Below are 7,469 nucleotides of genomic sequence, written 5' to 3' on the forward strand. Positions count from 1 at the left end.
AATGAATGTGGCATGTTAACAGTATGTATTATTGGTAAAAAAAAAAAGATCAAATCGGGTCGAAAACATGCCACATACTAATTAAATGTTCCCTGAGAGTCTTTAAGGTATATACGTACATATATACATACATACATACATACATACATACATATATATATATGATATATATATACATATATATATAATCCCATAACTTTCTACTTAATTTCCAAAAGAAACTGCCTAACTAAAAATTGAAAATGGCTGAAAAGAAAAATCTATTGCTGCTCTTCGATTGTCCCACCGAACCCATTTTTATGGAGAAGGGAAAAGCGGTGTTCGATGTGCCCGATAATTTCCTTACGGATCGCTACTGCCCCATCAGCACTGAGATGCAGAGTCGTTTCGGTAAAAAGGCCGAGCTACGCATTGCGGTTAAAGAAATTTCCATACCGGATCTACGCGTACCCATATCACTGACATGTGATACGCAGTTTTCGATCTTTATTCCGGCTCATCGTCGCATTGCGGGTCGTTTGATTGATATATTCATGGGTGTGCGCTCCATAGACGATCTGTAGAGTGTATCTGTGTTTGCACGTGACCGTGTGAAGCCATATTTGTTTAATTATGCACTATCTGTGGCGCTGCTACATCGTCCAGACACCAAGGGACTAGATCTGCCGTCTTTCGCGCAGAACTTCCCCGACAAATTTGTCGCTTCTCGTGTATTCCGTCAAGTGCGCGAAGAGGCCACTGTAGTACCTGACGGTTCGCGTATGCCAATCATCATACCACGCAACTTCACCGCCTCTTATTTGGAACCAGAGCATCGGCTGTGGTATTTCCGCGAGGATCTCGGCATTAACTTCATCATTGGCATTGGCATTTGGTATATCCATTTGAAGTAAATGATCGTGCTGTTGTGAATAAGGGTCGTCGTGGTGAACTCTTCTACTACATGCATCAACAAGTAGTTGCCCGTTACAATTTGGAGCGCTTCAGTAATAATCTGGCACGCGTTGTACGCTTCAGTAATTTACGTGAGCCCATTGCTGAAGGCTACTTCCCTAAAATGGTTTCGTTAGTATCGAGCCGCACATGGCCACCACGTTTTGAGGATACGAAATTGTCGGATGTCAACCGAGTTTCGGATCAAATTAATTTGGATATAATAATCATCGATTATTTCACCAAATCGTAGCTTGTTTGTTGACTTCCATAACATGGGTCATGTGTTAATTGTCTGCTCACACGATCCTGATCATCGTCATTTGGAAGCCTTTGGTGTTATGGGTGATTCAGCCACAGCTATGCGTGATCCAGTCTTTTACAGATGGCATGCATACATACATCGATGATATCTTCCAGGAACATAAGGTCCGTTTACCCACATATACTCTACCCGAACTCAAATATGATGGTGTTACTATAACTGGTATACAAGTAAGTCCCGAAGGTGGACAACCAAATGTACTGCAAACCTTCTGGGAGCAATCCGATATTGACCTCTCACCTGGCATGGACTTTCTGCCACGCGGCAGTGTGTTCACACGTTTCACGCATCTCCAACACACGCCCTTCAACTACACGATTAATGTCAACAATGATAGCGGTGCTCAACGTTTCGGTACAGTGCGTATCTTCTTGGGTCCCAACACATTATTATTGAATTGGACAAATTGATTGTGGCATGTGAGTACTGAGTACGTTATGAGTAGATAGTAAGATTTTATAAATCTTATCCAATCAACAGTAAACCCTGGTCAAAATACTATTCGTCGCCGCTCCACCGAGTCCAGTGTCACCATACCCTTCGAAATCACCCGTAATTTGAATCAAAATCGGCCAGCCGACGACAGTGCCGATGCCTTCAAATTCGACTTCTGCGGCTGCGGTTGGCCCAATCACATGCTCATTCCAAAAGGTTTGCCCGAAGGTACCTCAAATTAAAATAAATTAAAAAATAAATTATATTAAATAAATTAAATTAAAATAAAAACAGGTCGAACAACAATTGGTGGGCACTTGCAGTGATGCCGCTTCCTACTGTGGCATACGCGATGGTTTATACCCTGACTGTCGCCCCATGGGATTTCCATTCGATCGCCTATCTCATGCTGGTGCTGACCGTCTCGTAAGCTTCCTCACTACCAAAAATGAGCATCGTAGATGTGGTAGTACGTCACGATAACCGCGTTGTCCCACGTGCTGCTTAAACTATTTTCAATAAGGTCATCATCGTCATTACAACAATTTTTAAAATAAATTACTTCCTACAAATTTTAACATATCTGTGGAGAAAATAAAATGACGTTTCGTCTGAATTCTATAGTTGAAATACGGTTAACCCGTCAGAAACGACCATTGTTCATTATACCAAAAGAAGTTCCCTGCCGATCCTTAAGCCCTGACGGCAAAGAGTACAAATGAAACCGAGTATCTAAGTTTCACACTGAGTTCTACTCTAGTGTGGAATAAGAATGTGAAAATAAAAATGTTTCAAGCCATAAAAGCACTCATGGTATGCAAAAACCTAGGCAGTAAATAGTGGCACTACAAGACAAACCAAGTATCGTCCGACTGCGTGGACATCCAAAGCATCGCACACTTCACTAAGGGCACTGGAGAATAACGGCTGAACAGTCTATCAGCCTGTAACAGGGTGCACCTCATCTGGGGATGATTAGTCAAACAAACAGGAGTAGGGCAAAACCTCTCTAACAATTCATGATATTACTGAAGATGTTAACGAAGAGGCACTTTGTCTAAACATCAGCTCAAAAAGTATATATAGTATAGTCTTGTCGCTGTCTAAATCTACTAAAATTATGATAAATATGTTCTAACCGTGATCTTGCAAAAGTAAAACACTCAAAAAGTAAGTGCTGATATATGACTACCACTTCCAAGCAAGTTCTACAATTGGCTTTCGAGAATATTTGAAATCTTTATACCTGTAATCTAATACTGGCGTAGATAGCCCTTTCTCGAAGACTGTATTAAGAGTCGAATAGAAAGAACTACTCTAACTACCTTATTTTCTCTAACCTTGAAAACTGTTTAATGATCAAAGAAAGAATTGAAGGTTTTTGTTGAATATCATATATAAACTTGAAAATAAATTACACCAATAAATAATTGTGTTGACTTCTCATTTACTTATCGTCGCATCAATGCCTGTGGCCACTGCTCATAAAAGTAAACACTGATAATTTTACGTTGACGCCGACGATGACCTCGGTGACACAGAGATCTGGCAACACAGACACACCTTAACTTTGCGTAAACACAAAGTAAAGCTAAAGACGTATGCAAGTGTGTGTACTTGCAACTCAATCTGCGCTAAATCGCTTTTTAACACCGGCCATATTTGACGTTAAAGAGCAGGAAGCACAGGGAGAGCATGAGAGGATGAAGAATAACAGGTGGAAGTATATACAAAGTGGGGAAACGAATTCAAGCGCCACTACACCGACAATGAACACCCCAATTTAATGGCAATAGCCGTAAGACCGAATGCAAAGCCTACTGCCGCCACATACGTACATTCACACATGCAAACAAAGGCAATATACAAGCACAAGTACGGTCTGCCTCACAAAGAAGTGGAAAATTGTTTGGTAGGCGGCTTTGCGGTCATTTACGTACCACGCGCCACAGGGCAACAAATACATTAAGTGTCTGTATATATTGACATACCAACTATATATACATACATATGAGTAGGCATTGCGGCAGCAATCAGCGGAAGTAACGCTTACTGGTATGCTATTACTTGCGCTTTTTACTGCCCTCTCAGTATTCGCTTTTGTCCATTTCTTCGAATGCTTTTGCTGCCCCTCTCTATTTGTTGTTGCCATTTTTATTGTTGTTGATTTAACGTCGATTGCCGCACAACCCGAGGTAGCATATGAGAAGGAACACACACAGTTTTTTTTTTTGTGGCATATAACTGTAAACACACGTATACTCTTGCATGAGTATGAAGTGCCCAAAATTGAAGGAGCCGGACTCATTTCCAGCTTGTATGCCATATAATACTTAAGTACGATATGTGATATACGAGTATGTACATACGAGTTTGGGTTAAACACGAATTAATGAATTGCAATTTGAGTCTCTTTGTCCAATTATAAAGCCATCGCTAATAATTTATTGAACTTGGTAAACAAAATGTGGGCACCTCTTTATCCTTGAAGTGATCTAGAGAACTATAATTATTCATCTTGGCAACCACCGTAATCGAGTAGGCGAATTTTCACAAAAATTTAGGTCCATCCACTTCGTCTCCCCAGCCTAGAGAGGCTGTCTTTAAAATGGCCACCAACAGATGAAAACACAAAACAAAATTCATCATCTCTTTTGACAATATGTTCTGTGCTGAGTTCTCCTGCCCTTGCGCCAATTCCATCTAAAGTTCTCAAGTTTTTTTAGACGTCTGTAGAATCCACTGAGCTGCTCGTTTCTGTCTGACGATCATAATGTACACTCTTCTGAGTATATGTGAGGATATAGGTAGAAATAGTATTTTATGGCTTTGAGTATGTATATCCACATATTTCGCCAACTGCAATCTTGACCTAATGTAGTGCCACTCAATCTCTCTTACCTTGGCTACTATCTTGACGCTGAATGTTGAATTTCACAAGACTGAAATGATTAATAGAGGCATATGTGCTTATGAGTTCGCTCTTATAGTAATAATTTTACCGATTCGTGTTCCGAGTACTGCATCTAATGCTCATATTGCATAAACATTTCTTGTATCCTAAACCTGGATATTAATTATAAGAATGACTTAAGCAAAAACCCTTATGTCTAGATTAGAGCACTACCCAAATGACCCAAAAGAGTAGGTATAACTTTGGCTAACAGCACAATGTTACCAGCTCTGCCGACCCAGTACTAGTACCGAAACGCCTGCTGAGCCCACTTTTGAGCAGTTAGCGTGATAATACAGTTGACTTACTTTTTTCACGTCTTTGAACCTAAAAAAGGTTGACCTAAAAAAAAAAATACCGTCATCGTACTGTGGACGAAAAGTAATCGCGTAATCCCACACATTTCCAGAATATATGCCATGAGCTTATTTTAAATTATGCTGAAGTAGGACTAACATTGATCCATCAGACCATTGGGCTTTATATCTTTCAAATGTTCAGACTTCACACCGAACTAAGTGGAAGATAATAACTTGTCTGTCTACCTTTCAGTTCACAATAGCTGTTCTGTGAACGTTTTTTGCAGTAATCGCTCTGCTACAGCAAAATCCAAAATTATCGCAGCCACTTCCTCATCCCCTAAGCTGCTCCTAAAAGCTCATCAGACAGCCGGTTTGTTACATGTGTCCCGAGCTTCAAAGGGACCATACTTTTAGAACACTAGAAATAACCTCTTTTCTCTTATCTTCTTGCCCATATGATGCCAGCAATTCTCTGTTCTTGCGGTCTGGACTTTCACGTGATAGACTCAATTCCAAAAAAAAAAAAAATTTTTTTTTGATTCATAACATGTAATGGTAACTGCGGTTTCAAGACTTGTATGCTTTATTTACAGTTTTGGCTCTAAGTCTAACACCTTCTTGCAAAATTCCAATATATTTATCGCTGTTCGCAGATTCTTTAAGAATAATAACCAACACCAAACCTGGTTATACTCCCACACACCATGAAATATGACGCATGCTTTCGATAGGTAAAACACAACTCTCCAAAAAACATCTGTGTTATCGGTGCGAACAAAGAGCCGACATTAAATTTTGTTTTAAAATTGGTAAAACTATTACCGAAACRTTTGAATTGATGAAACAAGTTTATGACGATGGCGTAGCAGAGGCACCGTGGTTTCAGCGTTTCCAAAGAGGTCGTGACTACATAAATGACGATCAATATGTGGGCCAATCAAAATCCATGATCACGGGAAATTCCTTCGAAACTGTTGGTGAATACATCAAAAATCAGTCAAAATCATCATTGAAATACATGGAAATGAAATTGAACGTCTTCAAAATATCGATTTATCGCATTTTGACTGAACATTTGGGTTTACGAAACAAACAACAAACCGTTTCCGCACAAATTGACTGCCGACCAAAAATTACTAAGAATCCAACATTCAAAGGACATTATTATTTGACCAAAAATCACATTTTAAACATTAACCACCCCCCCGATTCCGCTGATATGGCACCGTGCGACTTCCTCCTTTTCGGAAAAATGCATTTGCCCATCAAAGGAAAGCGTTATGCTGACGTAGATGCCATTCAAAAGGCTTGCACCGGCATACTGTCAGCTATAACGAGCTAAAATACACGTTCGACATGCTTTTGGACCGTGTAGAAAGCTGTATTGAAGCATAAGTGGACTAGTTTGAATGAAATAAATCGATTTTGCCGAACAAGCCATTTGTTCTGTTTTTTACTTTGGAATATTAGAAAACTTTCGACTCCGTGTTTAGATTGCTTATCGTCATTGGACCCATAATAAAATTTCTAAATTAAAAGGCTAAGAAAAATGTAACAAAGAAGATTGGTACACCCTTGGCTTTCTATTGAAAGCATTTTTAAACACAACCAACAAAAGTGAAATTATGACGGAATGATTTTTGACTAACATTTTTTTATAAAAGTGCTTTTTCATTGTTTTTGTCTAATAACCTCAATATCTTCGTTCTTCATATTTCCTTGCTATACAAATTACTTTTTTTTAGCCTTCGTTAAGTATAAGAGTCAGAAAACCAAAAAGCCATGGTGATCTCTATCAAAAGCACCTGCCTAAATTGTCTTAAATTTCGACCATTTACGAAATAATTTTTCATGTGTCACTACTCTGTCAAAGGCCGGAAGGCACAGTGGCTGAAGAACAGCCAAACCTGCGTGACCTGCGTTTATTTGACTTATTTAGAAATGATACTTTTCTGTATTTGTTTTTTTCCATGTTTTTCTGCATTTCTCTGTACGTGGCTTTCCTACAATCTCTGAATTCCCCAAGCTATTTAAATTATCGCATTATCATGGCCTTTCTTTCTACATTAAATAACTACGTTTGCTTTCAGAATTACATTTCTGATTTATGTAAAAATGTTTAAAGCAACAATTGTGGCCACTTTAGTTAGGCTTTATTCATAGACATTTATCATGCTTGCAATTGTGCCTCAAAAGTACACTTTTTACTTACGTCAGGCATTGTTTGCTGATCTTATAGCATTACAAAATATAAAAACAAAACAAAAAAACAAATTTGCAGTTGGAAGTCTAACCTACTTTGTGCATTTTTTCTGGGCCACTTAAGTTTAATGCGACTAAGCCGATTTGCGAAGATTCTAAGAGAATCCAGAATAAGACGTTTTCGCATCTGCTTGTGTGACACAATGCAAAAGTAGGCTATAAATTTTTGAAATAATTGGCGTTATGATGTCTTTACATTTTCGTTCTAGCAAAAATGTAATATATGTGATTTTTGACAACTGACAGCATTTCGCTAATG

General features: G+C 38.8%; 1 pseudogene; it reads left to right on the forward strand.

The window, feature by feature from the left end:
• The first annotated feature begins 242 nt into the window (after positions 1-242).
• On the forward strand, positions 243-2,201 carry LOC108970515 (annotated as a pseudogene).
• Positions 2,202-7,469: the final 5,268 nt, after the last annotated feature.

The sequence above is a fragment of the Bactrocera latifrons genome, unplaced genomic scaffold, assembly GCF_001853355.1.
Source record: "Bactrocera latifrons isolate USDA-ARS-PBARC rearing strain unplaced genomic scaffold, ASM185335v1 scaffold_30, whole genome shotgun sequence".
Taxonomy (NCBI): Eukaryota; Metazoa; Arthropoda; class Insecta; order Diptera; family Tephritidae; genus Bactrocera; species Bactrocera latifrons.